This window comes from Oratosquilla oratoria, chromosome 12, assembly GCF_046742065.1.
Source record: "Oratosquilla oratoria isolate Oo_2021 chromosome 12, ASM4674206v1, whole genome shotgun sequence".
NCBI lineage: Eukaryota > Metazoa > Arthropoda > Malacostraca > Stomatopoda > Squillidae > Oratosquilla > Oratosquilla oratoria.
In genome coordinates, this window is record NC_134788.1 from 18,661,287 (window position 1) to 18,678,094 (window position 16,808).

The following is a 16,808-nucleotide window of genomic DNA, read 5'->3' on the forward strand; positions in this document are numbered from 1 at the left end:
GGTGGAAGATTTTTGCTATAAAAAGTATATTTGATTGAATAAGTGGTGCTGGAAGGTTTGGAATTTTGTCTTAACCACTTCAGTACGAGTCAAATTCTTGTGCACAGCATTGGCTGCCATATGTACAATGCATCACACCACTTGCATTATAAAATATAAAGTCACTGCCGTATTACTCGTTCTATTTTACTCTGAGTAATAATAAAGAGAGAAAATGTGATCAAACCAGTTCACAGAATCTGGGGGTAAGTCATATACAACTACAAAAAAAAAATAATCAAGACACAAACGCTGGCATCCTCATATATATACCCACTCACGCCTCATGATGCCTCCATGGGTGTCATCATACCGAAGTGGTTCAATAATATCACAAACATCTTGACTCAGAACCTGAGACCTGAAACCCTCCCCACATGACAAGCCAACACCAAATCTGCAAACTTCACCGTCACACCAGAGTAACTAAGATATCAGCTGAATGAAATTGTCTGGAATGGGATAGAACTAGTTTTTAGTGTGCCACTGTAGTAAAGAGATTAATTGAGATACAGTAAAATTCCTCTTATCGGACCTTGGTGGGACCTACCCTAGATCGGATGTTTGGATGTACACTAACAGATTAAAAAAAAAAAAAAAAAAAAAAAAAAATCACTGGTTTGGGAAATTTTCACTTATTCATGGTACAATAAAGCATAATAAACAACACAACAGAGTGGAGGAGAAACAACCACCAATGGCAAAATGTAAGCAAACGCTGAAATACTACCTGCAGTAACAGCAGCCAACCTGAGCACCATGAGTCGGTAGTGGTGATAGCAACAACTAAACCTCCACTTGATGGTTGGATGTTTGGACAAATTCAACTTTTTATCCGACTTGGGATATTGAAGAAGAAACTCGGATGTTTGAAGGTCGGATAAAAGGAATTTTACTGTAGTCTTAATCCCTTCAGCACAAGCCCCCACCCTCAGCTAAGTAGGATAATTGAGCAAAATAGAGGAAAATTTTTGTAAAATGCATCACCATAGCTTAGAGCAGCGTTTCTCAACCTGGGGGGGTGCTGAAATCAATTATATATGTATCATTGATTACCCAGTTGTGCATATTTGACTTTTTCCATGCTATTTTATTTTTCTAGGGTGTTCTTATTTCTTCTACAAACAATATTGTCAATTTGTTTCAGTTCTAAGGAATCAAGAAAATAAATCATCAAGCAGTACACTTCACTTTCTTTTATCCTTCTAATAACACAATAATGGTGCTGGACTGCTTAGACATGACGACAGGGGGTGTGCTATGGTCGGAAAAGGTTGGGAAACGCTGGATTAGAGGTTAATACTGCAAAGAAAGGGTTTCATTTGACTGATGCTTCCACCAATGAACAGAAACTCCATCAATGTCAAAGTTACTGTACTTCAAATTATTAGTCTATGAGGATCCATTATTACCTTTAAGTTTCAGGTACTTTCTAATGTTTTTAGTCTCAGCTTCGTTTGAGAAGACGGCTAGTGTTCCATGGAAGGCTGCGCATGTCTGTTCAGCTTTATTCCAGTCTGTGGCATGGTTGTTGTTGTCGGACATGTAAAACACTGATGCTCAATCTTCACCCATTCTTGTGGGCACCCAGTCGATTTATCTGAAATAAAAGTCAACATGACATCTGATTATTTAAACAATGCTCATCAACACAATTGTACAATAATACTTAAAAGCTTAATATTCATATTCAGTTGCAGATGAATATCATAGGAATAAAATCTTTATTAAAACATCTGATTATTCAAACAATGCTCCCCAACATGATTGTAGGATAATACTTGAAGCTTAATATTTATATCCATGTGCAGATGAATGTCATAGGAATAAGATCTTTATTAAAGCATCTTGGCTATTCCAATGTTCAGTCTCAGTATGACAATTAATGGAACACAATGTAGCATACCTATATAAGGCTTTGGCTGAGGTTTTACATCTCCACCTAAATAATAGAGGGGTTCGCGCTGACACATGTAATTCACCCGTGATCCACGTCCATAGTCATTAGAAGGTAAACTGCTTTCCTGGGTCAATGTACATCCACTCCTCTGATGACGAAAATGCATTTGCTGAAGTCCACTTGGAAGGAAGAACTTTGCTTCCACTCAACCAGGTCCAGGACCCGTGGTGTAGGTCAAAGTCGCTTGCAGCTCCCACCTAATCAATTGTCACTGAAACAACGTTCAAGTCATTAATATTTTTGTCATTATGACTTAAGGAAATAAACTCTCCTATTAGGATTCGAACCCTCGCTCGGGCGGCTTGCTTTGTACAAGACCATACATACCATCATGTCACCACGATGGTACTGTCTTCGTCTCGTAAAAAGCAAGCTGCATCAGGCAAGGGTTTGAATCCCAGTAGGAGAGTTTATTTCCTTAAGTCAGTGGTCCCCAAACTTTTGTAGGCTGAGGGCTACATCTGTCATTATAAACAAAGCAGAGGGTGCCTTCCCCCAGAGAGAGAGAGAGCGTCGCATGTAGCATTCGTCTGTCCCACACCCTCACTCACTCACTCACTCCTCCCCTCCAACACATTCTCTCTCTTTGTCTCTCATAATAGGGTCCCGAGGGCGCCATGGCGCCTGCGAGCTACAGGTTGGGGACCACTGCCTTAAGTCATAAAATTGACAAAGATATAATAGTGCAATGACATACACATAAAAACACTTACGTTACTATCATTATCAATAGAATCATACAAGCTAGGAACCAATGATGTGGACCTGCATTTGGTAGTCCTGCAAGATGGACAACAAAACAGGGAATTGTCTCCTTGCTACCCATCTTCAAAACCTGTCAACACAGATACCTCTTTCTGCAGGTGTAGCAACGAGGGGCTGACACTCAATTCATGAACCAAGCCCAAAACTTTTGGCAACTTCCAGAGCTGGGTGCGCTCCTCAGTGCATTCCCCGGTGCGTTCTGCTTTAGTTTGGTCATGGTTAGCACTCCCAAACTATCAAAGTTTAAGAGACCGGGGGTTCATACCGAAACAAAAGTCCGGTAGGCCACATACTATACATACATATACCAAGGCTTTTTCCCCCTTTCAAGGGAGGTAGCCAAAAAGGGCAAGGCATAAAATCACTCCCACCCTTTTCATCCCTAAATACACTCCACACCCCTCCCACCCTCCCTCTCATCTGAGCACCTCCTGGATGACGGGTCATCCCTGCACCTTGCCCACCGCCCTGGGTCAGAAGCAGTGTCGCAAGACACAGCACATCCACAGCAAGGCCGCTTCATTTAATCGGCCACATACTATACCAAAGAAAAATTTTGTGGGCCACATACTATACTGGCACCTATATTGCTTTAGTAGTTTGGGCGTGCTAACCACGGCCAAACTAAGGTGGAACACACCAAGAAACACACCTCTGGAACAAAGAAGAGAAAGAGATCTACTATTTATACATACATACATATACCAAGGCTTTTTCCCCCTTACAAGGGAGGTAGCCAAAAAGGAAAAGGCATAAAATCATTCCCACCCATTCCATCCCTGAATACACTCCACACCCCTCCACCCTCCCTCTTATCTTAGCACTTCCTGGATGATGGGTCATCCCTGCACCTTGTCCACTGCCCTGGGTCAGAGGCAGTGTCGCAAGACACAGCACATCCACAGCAAGGCCGCTTCATTAAATTGGCGACCCCCCTCTCCGTCCCCCCATGCATAACAGGAGAAGACAGGGAGAAATCCCTTCAGGCTGTGTCAAATTTTGCTCACACATACTACCTCACCCCCCACTCCCCCGCCCATTCCACCTCATGCATCACATCATCATCCATATACAACCATTCTCCATTCACCCCTATCTTCTGTCCTCTCCCGTCCTTCATCAACAGACATTCCCCTCTTCCCCAAAACCCCCTTCACCCCATCCATCTACCTCATCCTAGGACGTCCCTTCATGTTCACTCCCTCCACATCTGCCTTCCATACCTCTTTTACTAGTCTTTCTTCACTCATTCTTTCCATGTGTCCAAACCATCCTAATACTCTTTCATCAACCCTATCTCCCAACTCCCTTTCCACCCCTGTTCTTCTCCTCACCTCATTTCTCACTCTATCTAGCCTAGTAACCCCCATCATACTTCTCAGACACCTCATCTCAAAAACATTCAAACTCCTTCTCTCTTCCTCTCTTATGTTCCATGTTTCTGCCCCATACAGTGCTGTTGGCACAATCACTCCTTCATGCAGTCTCCTCTTAGCATCCATTCCCAAATGTCTATTCCTCATTACACTCTTCAATCCACCAAGGCATTTACTCGCTTCTCTCAATCTACATTCTACCTCCACCTTCACTACACCTTTTCCTGCCACATTTGCACCCAAGTATCTAAAACTATCCACTTCCTCCAGTTGCTCTCCATTAATGCTCACTTCTAGTCTACTGCCACTTTCACCCCTTGTACATCTCATCACCTTACTTTTACCCACATTTATCTTTAACTTTCTTCTATCACATACTCTCCCAAACTCTGTCACCAGCTTCCTCAGTCCCTCCTCTGATCCTGCCACAAGCGCTATGTCCTTAGCAAACAACAACTGGCTCACCTCCCTCTTTTCTCCATTTTCTTTAACCATCTCCAATCCCTGACCCACTACCCTTGCATTTACCTCTCGCACTCGCCCATCCATGTATAAGTTGAACAGCCAGGGTGATATAACGCATCCTTGACGAAGTCCCACCTTTACCTCGAACCACTCACTCTCTCCATTTCTTATCCTGACACAAGCTCTACTGCTCTCATAAAAATTCTTGACAGCTCCAAGAAGCTTTCCTCCTATCCCATATATCTGCATAACCTCCCACAGTGCCTTTCTGTCTACCCTATTGTAAGCCTTTTCCAGATCCATAAAAGCCCAAAAAACATAATTCCCCTTTCCTATAGCTTTCTCACATATTTGTCTTACCACAAAGATCTGATCTACACAACCTCTACCCATCCTAAATCCACACTGTTCCTCACCAATTACTCCCTCTGTTCCTCTCCTAATCCTCTCAATCAAGATCCTCCCATAAGCCTTCCCAACTACACTTAACAAGCTAATCCCTCTGAAACTACTACATTCACAATTGTCCCCTTTTCCCTTGTAAAGTGGAACTATACAGGCACTCCTCCAGTCCTCCAGCACTATATCCTCTCTCCAGCAAACATTTATAGAATCATGAAAGGAATGGAAATCCTAGAGATGATTTAAATGGGACAACAGAAAAACAAGAGGAAATGAAAAAAAAAACTCAAAAAGGATAATTATAGAAGAGATCTGAAAAAAAAAAGATAGCTTCCCACATAGAGTTGTGGATACCTGGAATAAATTAGATAAGGATACACTATTCGAGATTTTAAGAAAAAACTTGATGCTGAAAGATACAAAGACAGGTCACCACTCCTTCATACAGTCTCCTCTTAGCATCCATTCCCAAATGTCTATTTCTCATTACACTTTTTAATCCACCAAGGCATTTACTCGCTTCTCTCAATCTACATTCTACCTCCATCTTCACTCCACCTTTTCCTGCCACATTCGCACCTAAGTATCTAAAACTATCCACTTCCTCCAGTCACTCTCTCTTAATGCTCACTTCCAGTCTGCTGCCATTTTTACCCCTTGTACATCTCATCACCTTACTTTTGCCCACATTTGTCTTAAACTTTCTTCTTTCAAACACTCTCCCAAACTCTGTCACCAACTTCCTCAGTCCCTCCTCCGATCCTGCCACAAGCGCAGAGTCATCCGCAAACAACAGCTGGCTCACCTCCCACTTTTCTCCATATTCTTTAACTATTTACAATCCCTGACCCACAACCCTTGCATTTACCTCTTGCACTACCCCAACTATGTATAAGTTGAACAGCCAGGGCGACATAACGCGTCTTTGACGAAGTCCCACCTTTACCTCGAACCACTCACTCTCCATTTCTAATCCTGACACAAGCTCTACTACTCTCATAAAAACTCTTGACAGCTCCTAGAAGCTTTCCTCCTATTCCATATATCTGCATAACCTCCCACAGTGCCTTTCTGTCTACCCTATAGTAAGCCTTTTCCAGATCCATAAAAGCCCAAAAAACATCCTTCCCCTTTCCTATAGCTTTCTCACATGTCTGTCTTACCACAAAGATCTGATCTAAACAACCTCTACCCATCCTAAATCCACTGTTCCTCTCCAATTACTACCTCTGTTCCTCTCCTAATCCTCTCAATCAAGATCCTCCCATAAGCCTTCCCAACAACACTTAACAAGCTAATCCCTCTGAAACTACTACATTCACACTTGTCCCCTTTTCCCTTGTAAAGTGGAACTATGCAGGCACTCCTCCAGTCCTCCGGCACTCTACCCTCTCTCCAGCAAACATTAAATAACCTCACCAGCCAGGCCACCATCACTGTACCTCCTTTTTTTTTTAGACATTCTGAATGGCATCCATCCAGACCAGGTGCCTTACCTGCTTTCATCATCTTAACAACTGCCTGGAGGAAGTGGATAGTTTTAGATACTTGGGTGCAAATGTGGCAGGAAAAGGTGGAGTGGAGGTAGAGTGTAGATTGAGAGAAGCGAGTAAATGCCTTGGAGGATTAAAAAGTGTAATGAAGAATAGACATTTGGGAGTGGATGCTAAAAGAAGACTGTATGAAGGAGTGATTGTGCCAACAGCACTGTATGGGGCAGAAACATGGAACATAAGAGAGGAAGAGAGAAGGAGTTTGAATGTTTTTGAGATGAGGTGTCTGAGAAGTATGATGGGGGTTACTAGGCTGGATAGAGTGAGAAATGAGGAGGGAGAAGACGGGGGTGAAAAGGGATTTGGGAGATAGGGTAGATGAAAGAGTATTAGGATGGTTTAGACACATGGAAAGAATGAGTGAAGAAAGACTAGTAAAAAAGGTATGGAAGGCAGATGTGGAGGGAGTGAACATGAGGGGACGTCTTAGGATGAGATGGATGGATGGGGTGAAGGTAAAGAGGGCTTTGGGGAAGAGGGGAAGGTCTGTTGAGGAAGGATGGGAGAGGACAGAAGACGGGTGAATGGAGAATGGTTGTATATGGATGATGTTATGATGCATGAGGTGGAATGGGTGGAGGGATGGGGGGTGAGGTAGTATGTGTGAGCAAAATTTGATGCAGCCCGAAGGGATTTCTCCCCGTCTTCTCCTTTTATGCATGGGGGGATGGAGAGGGGGGGGTCACCAATTTAATGAAGCGGCCTTGCTGTGGATGTGCTGTGACCGACACTGCCTCTGACCCAGGGCAGTGGACAAGGTGCAGGGATGACCTGTCATCCAGGAGGTGCTAAGATGGGAGGGAGGGCAGAGGGTATTTAGGGATGGAATGGGTGGGAATGATTTTATGCTCATTTCTTTTTGGCTACTTCCCTTGTAAGGGGGAAAAAGCCTTGGTATATGTATGTATGTACTGACCTGCACCAGCACTTTTTGCCATGCTCGACTGAAACTTTTGAAAAACGTCCAAGTCGTCAAATAAGGCAAGACTTGCATTGAAGTTGTTGTTGCAAGCCACACTAGCTGCACTCCAAGATTTCTTGGAAGGTGCAATGTGAAGACACACTCTGTTCACATAAAACTAGCCATATGGACAAGGTTTTCCTGGAAAGAAAATACCATGGAAATTAATGTTCTCACCAAAATACCTATGTGTCTCTTATTATATTTTCATGACAGGAAATATGATCTAGTTTTACTATGCAAAGATAAGGCAACATACATACATACATACATATACCAAGGCTTTTTCCCCCTTCCAAGGGAGGTAGCCAAAAAGGGAAAGGCATAAAAACACTCCCACCCATTTCATCCCTAAATACACTCCACACCCCTCCCACCCTTCCTCTCATCTGAGCACCTCCTGGATGACGGGTCATCCCTGCACCCTGCCCCGCCCTGGGTCAGAAGCAGTGTCGCAAGACACAGTACATCCACAGCAAGGCCGCTTCATTTAATCGGCGACCCCCCCTCTCCGTCCCCCTTTGCATATAAGGAGAGGACGGGGAGAAATCCCTTCGGGCTGCGTCAAAATTTACTCACACATACTACCCCACCCCCCACCCCCCCGCCCATTCCTCCTCATGCAGTCACAACATCATCCATATACAACCATTCTCCACTCACCTCTGTCTTCCGTCCTCTCCCTTCCTTCCTCAACAGACATTCCCCTCTTCCCCAAAGCCCCCTTCACCCCATCCATCCACCTCATCCTAGGACGTCCCCTCATGTTCACTCCCTCCACATCTGCCTTCCATACCTCTTTTACTAGTCTTTCTTCACTCATTCTTTCCATGTGTCCAATCCATCCTAATATTCTTTCATCAACCCTCTCTCCCAAATCCTTTTTCACCCCTGTTCTCCTCCTCACCTCTCATTTCTCACTCTATCTAGCCTAGTAACCCCCATAAACTCAGACACCTCATCTCAAACAATTCAAACTCCTTCTCTCTTCTTCTCTTATGTTCCACGTTTCTGCCCCATACAGTGCTGTTGGCACAATCACTCCTTCATACAGTCTCCTCTTCGCATCCATTCCCAAATGTCTATTTCTCATTACACTCTTTAAACCACCAAGGCATTTACTCGTTTTTCTCAATCTACATTCTACCTCCACCTTCACTCTACCTTTTCCTGCTACACTTGCACCCAAGTATCTAAAACTATCCACTTCCTCCAGTCGCTCACCCATAATGTTCACTTCCAGTCTACTGCAACTTTCACCCCTTGTACCACTCATCACCTTACTTTTACCCACATTTATCTTTAGCTTTCTTCTATCACATACTCTCCCAAACTCTGCCACCAGCTTCCTCAATCCCTCCTCTGACCCTGCCACAAGCGCAGTGTCGTCTGCAAACAACAGCTGGCTCACCTCCCACTTTTCTCCATTTTCTTTAACCATCTCCAATCCCTGACTCACTACCCTAGCATTCACCTCTCGCACCACCCCATCCATGTATAAGTTGAACAGCCAGGGCGACATAACACATCCTTGACGAAGTCCCACCTTTACTTCAAACCACTCTCTCCATTTCCAATCCTAACACATGCTCTACTACTCACATAAAAACTCTTGACAGCTCCCAAAAGCTTTCCTCCTATCCCATAAATCTGCATAACCTCCCACAGTGCCTTTCTGTCTACCCTATCATAAGCCTTTTCCAGATCCATAAAAGCCCAAAAAACATCCTACTATTCAAGAATTCAAGAAAAAACTTGATGCTGAAAGATACAAAGGTTGGTCACTATGAGCATAGCTCCCTCCCCACATAATGCAACTAGGTAAATACAGGCCAATTTTAGATGCACCCTTACTCAGATTTTCCTTTTTACAAATATAGGGATACTTGTAGGTACAAGCAATGTCTCGTGGGGCTGATATTTAGCTGTGTTCCATACAGCCATACAACCCATGTTGTTGGTTGTTCTGTAAGATGATCAAATAAATACATACACATAAATACATGCATACAGAAGAAACACAAGAGGACACGAGAAGAAACTTAGAAGGACAGTTACAGAAGAGATTTGAAAAAGAACAGCTTTCCACACAGAGTAATAGATACATGGAATAAATTGAAAGAGAAAACGGTGAGTGCTAAAACTAAACATGATTTTAAGAAAGAACTGGATGCAGAAAGATACAACTGTGGGTCACTACGAGCATAGCTCTTCTCCTGCAAAATACAACTAGGTAAATACATATACCAATGGTTCTTTCCCCCTTACAAGGGAGGTAGCCAAAAAACAAAGGCATAAAGACCACTCCCACTCATTCCATCCCCACATACTCCACTCCCGTCCACCCCCTCCCTCCCTCTTATCTTGGCTCCTCCTGGATGATGGGTCATCCTTGCATCACGCCCACAAACAACCAAAAAATACATACATGACAAAAGAGAGAATAAGAAAATGAGAGAAAATAAAAGTGTTGGTTTCTTTGAACAAGTGTCAAAATTGAAGAATTTGCTACTTAAAATTGTTGTGACCTATATTAATAAAATTCATACCTAATTAAAGCTTAAGCAGTAAAAACACAATCAATGTAATACTAAGCAAGAACTTTATGTTCATTGGCCATGACAAATCTTTTATTTCTTGGTATTTGACAAAGGCAAAAAAATGAGCACAACAATGTAGTTAATCCTTTCATTGCATGGCATTTTTGAAAGTGTATCCTTTCTGATAGTGCTTCCACTTTAAATCGTTTCAGCACTTACGGTAAATAGTAATAGGAGGGGAAGTCATTGGTTGTCAGCCATTGATATGTGTAAAGGTGGAAGATATACAGATGAGGTTGCGATAGTAAAATTTTGGGCAATGATCTTACTGCAAGAACAGAAGGAGGAGGTTTTGGTGAGTTTGTCACCTTAATTAATTGTAAGGTACGAGTGAACTGATTTTACACGTGGCAGGAGCCGATATATATATATATATATATATATATATATATATATATATATATATATATATATATATATATATATAAATATATTTATATATATATATATACACACATATATGACACACAGGAAACCATAGTCAGAGAAAATAAACTTCGAATGAAAAAAAGATTCTATATTTCGGCTGTCAACTGTAGCCCTCTTCAGGAAAGTACATAAGACAGAAGACAAAGGGGACCTATAAGCTACAGAAACACAGGAAAGAGAGAGGACGTGTTTCTGTAGCTTATAAGTCCCCTTTGTCCTCTGTATTATGTACTTTCCTGAAGAGGGCTACAGTTGACAGCCGAAATATAGAAACTTCTTTCATTCAAAGTTTATTTTCTCTGACTGTGGGTTTCCTGTGTGTCATTTACAAATGTGCTACCACATTTCTGTTTAGAAATATATATGTATATATACAGTGCTCGACAAGGAAGTACAAACGGTTAGCGAGAATGAGTAATGAGGAGAATGAATGAATCATAAATCAATAAACAAAAGCTCACTTCGTACCTCTAATACTTTGATGGGTGGCCTTTATGTGCAATGATCTCACGAAGGCGGTTTGGAATGGAAGTGGCGTACTTGGCAAGATGTGCAGGGGTTACACTTGCACAGGATTGGCGAATGGCTGCCTCGAGCTTGGGCACAGAGCTCGTATCTTTACCCTGCAGGTCTTGTTTAATGTGGTTCCACAGGTTTTCTATTGGGTTTATGTCAGGACTATTGCCTGGCCAGTCTGCTATGTAAGGTATATGACAGTCTTTAAGCCACCGAGTAACACTGGGCATTATTTTGTTTAAAAGATGTAAAGATGTTAGCACCTGAGCTCTTAAAAGAATCCTCCAGGTGGTCATTTAAGAGTTCATAATAAACATATTGGTTCACTTTTACATTTTTCGGTAGTACAACAAGGCTACGAAGTCCTCTTCCACCAAAACTTCTCCATACCATGAGAGAATCAGGGTGTTTCACTGTTTGTTGAACGTACCGGGGGTCAAGAGGGTCGCTACCCGCACGCCGATACACGTTTCCACCCCTATTGCCAGTCACAGTAAAGGTGGACTCATCGGTCCAGAGAATATCCAGCCACTTGTCATCATCCCACTGAAGATATTTCTTGCAAAACTCGACCCTATGGCACCTCTGGTTAAGAGAAGAGGCTTCTTCACCAGGCGGTGGCTTCTGTACCCAAGGTCGTGAATGCGGCGGCTAACTGTTCGCACACTAACCTCCCCAAAGAGTCCCGGGTTACTTTCTTTTATTTTTCTGGCGGTAACACGTGGATTATGCTCTAACTGTCTCTTGATAACATTAGTAGCATGAGGGGATGTCTTTTTGGGGTACTTTTTCCTTGGTTTGTAACCGGGTGTGTCACAGCTACCTTCCCTCTTAAAAATGGCAACCCACTTGCACACAGACGTCTTGCCAACCCCAACCTGCTCTATTATTTCCTTTGTTTGGTGACCAGGTTTATGTAAAGCTATGATCTGGGTTATTGTCTCTTGTGATAAATACTTGTTCTTGCCCATATTAAGGCTAGAAAGCACCTCTGTCTGCAAAAAAACACTGGCCGCCTAGGTGGCGTCACCAGAACACACAGAACAAAAAGCCTCCCCACGAAGGCTATGAGGCAACTGAGGGATGATTGATAGCATGCATCATAAATGCTACCCTTAGCTCCGCCCACTTGTCCGTTCGCACTTCCTTGTCCATATCATTTACCCCCCTGCTAGGGTCTTTCCATTTTGGAGAAAGAAGTACGAATGGTGGCGGCCCCTTCCATATTTTCTTATCATGTACTGTATATATATATATATATACGGCAAGGGTAGTGACCCATGGCGTGTAATTACATAATTGCACTGGACTAGGTTAGGTTAGGTCAAGCAGGGTCACCATGTCAAAGGAGCATCAGGTCTAGCCATGTAGGCGACTTGACGTGCACTCCATGCCATATGGTTGTCGTGGCTGTACAGGCCCATCTGGAAAGTGTCAACCACTTAGAGTTGCATTTCCAGATTGAGATGAGAAGTTGATGTGTTTACTCTCAATAAAGATCTTTGCAACTGAAATATGGACACAGCAGCTGGATGCCCAAAACAAATTCAGGCATTAGAACATAAAAATGCACCTATATGCCAAATCTTCTCTAAGATTGAAAAGTTATTACAAGTGTAACAAGGAATGCAACAAAAACTGTGAAAAGTGTCCTTTTCAGAAATGCTCAGAAGCAAAGCATGGAAATGGTATGTATGTAATCCTTTATAAATAGGATCGAACAGAAAGGTGGAGATGTTCATTTATTCTGTAACACTCATTATGTTTGTTTACATTCTTGTACTTATACCACTTATACCTATAAAGGAACGAAGAAGCCCAAAAGTTTCTCTAAGAACCACCACAAATTAGTGCCAAGAATGGGACCTACAAAGTATATACTACCCACAGGTATGTAGCAGTCATAGTACAAATACAACAAACTGGCAACAAGGATGGGATCTACAAAATACAGACATATCTAACAATATATACTTACTACCCACAGGAATGTACATACATATATCAAGGGTTTATCCCCCTTATAAGGGAGGTAGCCAAAAAAAACAAAGGCATAAAACCACTACCACCCATTCCATCCCTAACATACTCCACTCCCCTCTACCCTCTTCCCTGCCTCTTATCTTGGCACCTCCTGGATGACGGGTCATCCCTGCATCCTGTCCACTGCCCTGGGTCAGAGGCAGTGTCACAAGACTCAGCACATCCACAGCAAGGCTGCTTCATTAATTTGGTGATCCCCCCTCTCTGTCCCCTCGTGCAGAAAAGGAGAAGACGGAGAAATCCCTTCGGGCTGCGTCAAATTATTTCTCATACATGATGGATGATGTTGATATAAAAACAAAAGTTTATATAAAATACACGTTTTTGTCTATTTAAGATTTTGAAAATGTCTTAAATTGACGAAAACGTTTAGTATTCCGATCTTTAATTTCCTCGTGGTTTCAGCAAAATATACATATATATATATATATATATACATAAATATGTAAGTAAAGATTGACAAATATAGAAGGTGGCAAGATGAAAAGTTAAGGCTAGAGTAGCGAGTTTATTCAGAGCCAGACGTTTTGACCTTTATGGTCTTCCTCAGTGGACTGAGGAAGACCGTAAAGGTCAAAACGACATCTGGCTCTCAATAAACTCACTACTCTAGCCTTAACTTTTCATTATGCCACCTCACCTCTATATATGTAGAGAAAATAATTTGTGTCAATAAATGTTGTACTATTCATTAGTTATGAATGGAACGAATATAGCACAAGGTCTGGGTAATAAGATGTTTATGGCAATTCAACCTTCTATAAAGATAAATTAATAGAAAATAAATGAATAAAATAAATCTGTGCTCTAAACTATTCAGCAAGCTCTTGGGTCATGAAGTTAAAAAACAATATGAATAAATAATACATGACGGTTGACAAAAATATAAAAATGTAAGCACTGGCATACTGATTCTTGGGGAAATGCTGAGAAATAATTTTTGTCAATAAATATTGCATCATTTAAAATTCAACAATGAGTGTAATAAAACATAAGATCTAGGTAACAAAACAATTTTGTCAATTCAGTCAAAAAAAAAAAAAAAAATAAAAATAAAAATAAAAACAACAACTATTTTGCATGATGCCAGCCCCTAAGTTGGAGGTGGGAGATTGCAATGGTCTATTTTTTTATATCAAATTTTATCATCTGGTAGACTGCTGGGAATCCTGTCACAGCACCCATCAAATTCCTTCAGACACAAACCTTACTGAGAAGCCACTCCCCAGAAATTCAAGTCGCATAAGCATGACCAAGTTCACAGAATCTGCCTTACCACAAATTCAAAATATTCCAGATGCAATTACCACATGGAAAGACACTGAACACTTCATCCTGACAACAACACAACATACCTACCATAAGTTTAATAGATGTTTGGAACAGATTAGATGAGAATGTGGTGTGTGCAAAAACGAGTCTAGATAAAACAAGATATGGAGACGGTACACCACGAGCATAGCTCCCCTTCCCGTAAAATACAACTAGGTAAGTACAACAACTAGGTAAATGAGTGACATGTGGGCCAGACGATGGGACACCATGAGCATAACTCCCCTTCCTGTAAAATACAACTAGGTAAATGAGTGACATGTGGGCCAGATGACAGGACACCATGAGCATAGCTCCCGTTCCCATAAAATACAACTAGGTAAGTTCAACAACTAGGTAAATGAGTGACACGACGTGGGCCAGGCTGAAGGTCACTGACAGAGTTATCTAGCTAGGGGCCATGTGTCTCCTGCAAGAGAGAGAGACCTGGGGGCAACTGACCAATTGACTTTTCAGCAAGTCTTTGGTTCATGAAGTTAAACAGCACATCTTATGAAGAGAACTTGCTTTTTCCCCCTTACAAGGGAGGTAGCCAAAAAACAAAGGAATAAAAATCATTCCCGCTCATTCCATCCCCAATAAACTCCACTCCCCTCCACCCTCTCTCATATCTTGGCATCTCCTGGATATATATATATATATATATATATATATATATATATATATATATATATATATATATATATATATATATATATATATATATATATATATATATATATATATATGTATATATTAAAAAAAAAAAAAGGAACTTGCGACAGCTGATAATATATATACTGTATATATTATATATATATATATTATATATGTATATATATATATATATATGTATGTATATATGTTCTAATTCTTAAAGATACATCTCGGATCTGATTGCTAGCATTATGACATGAAAAGCATAAGGAACAAAGTTGGAGGTGTGCAAACATTATCTGCAAAAAATTAACAAATGAGCTATAAATTTGTTTACTAGGGATAAATCAAGAAAAAATTATTCACCTTACTGACCCATTTTTCTACAAATAATCTGTGTATCTTTTTCTTACTCCTCTTTTTCTACCTTAGTAAGTTGCAAATCACATACATGCTGTTAAAGCTCATCTATACTCACACATCACACATGGATATAGAGAAACAGTGATATTCATGTAATCCATGCTCAATCAGAAATTGTAGTGAATCTCCTTTAAGTAAAATAAGCTACAGTTGCACAAAATTGCAATGGTTTAACAGACATGTCTCATACATAAGTCTAACAGGAAAATTGTAAAAACAGATACCAAACGTTTTCGTCTTTTAAGACATTTTCAAAGGTACCTTTGAAAATGTCTTGATAGACGAAAATGTCTAACAGACGAAAACACTCGGTGTCTGTTTTTTCAATTTCCCGGTGGTTTCTGCAAAAATAGTGTATCAGGCGTGTTTTGTGATTTCTTTGCAAAAGTCTAACTGTAACAACTTACAAATATGGTACCTACAAGCTGTCCTATACCAAGAACTTTACTAGAACAAGACTGGTGAAACTAACAGCAAGATGAAACACAGCTGACTAGTTCAGTCAATCTGAGATATGTTGGACTAATTGGGAGATGCTGCTTTAAAGTCACTGATTGTATGAGCTGAGTTATTTTGACATGGATGTTGATACGATTGTTTCCCATGTGATTAACACTTCAGTACGAGTTAAATTCTCGCACCCAGCATAAGCTGCTATATATATATGAATATGATGCATCACAGTGCTTACATTATGAAATATAAAGTCACTGCTGTATTACTTGTTCTCTTTTACTCCGGGTAATAATAAACACGGAAAACATGATCAAACCAGCTCATAGAATCTGGGGGCAACTCGTGTACAACTACAAAAAATCTTTTATCAAGACGCCAACGCCGCCGGCATCCTGGTATACATGTACCCAGTTGCACCTCGTGATGATGCCTACGTATGTAGGCATCATCATACCAAATTAAGTGGTTAAGAAGAAACAAATCCTTTGCTTTTCAAACTCCATTATACGCAAATTTCCCTTCATTAATATGTAACAGAAACATATTTTGTTTTGTATTTGTGAAAGAAAATGAAGTTTGCATTCATGATGATGATGATGTGGTTTAATGTCACAAACTCCCCCCTACCAGGAGGCTAGGATGGTGCCCCTTACAGAGGACTTTGTGTGGAATTTAATGAACCATGCCCTTCGTTCACCTTCGCCGGTGGCAGGGTTCGAACCGCCATCCCCTTAACCTTCGCCCCAAGTAACGACACCCCAACCCACTCGCTCAGCCAGCAAGCTATAAGGATTAGTGATGCCCTCTGAGGAATTGGTACTTCAACGATGATGAGCAGTTATGGTGAGGGTG

At 41.2% G+C, this 16,808-nt stretch overlaps 1 protein-coding gene across 4 annotated transcripts in view; it reads right to left on the reverse strand.

Moving 5' to 3' along the window:
* Nucleotides 1-256: 256 nt before the first annotated feature.
* The window catches only part of LOC143031036 (uncharacterized), a 73,309-nt gene continuing 56,757 nt past the window's right edge, over nt 257-16,808 (reverse strand). For 3 of the 4 annotated variants that reach the window (XR_012966972.1, XM_076194400.1, XM_076194402.1), the window contains 3 exons: nt 7,477-7,662; nt 1,946-2,210; nt 257-1,639 (listed from right to left, as the gene is read on the reverse strand). The gene's annotated coding sequence lies outside the window, so the exon portion shown is untranslated. Of the gene's footprint in view, nt 1,640-1,945; nt 2,211-7,476; nt 7,663-9,356; nt 9,488-16,808 lie in introns of those variants that run through there. The other variant, XM_076194401.1, reaches the window with a different exon arrangement.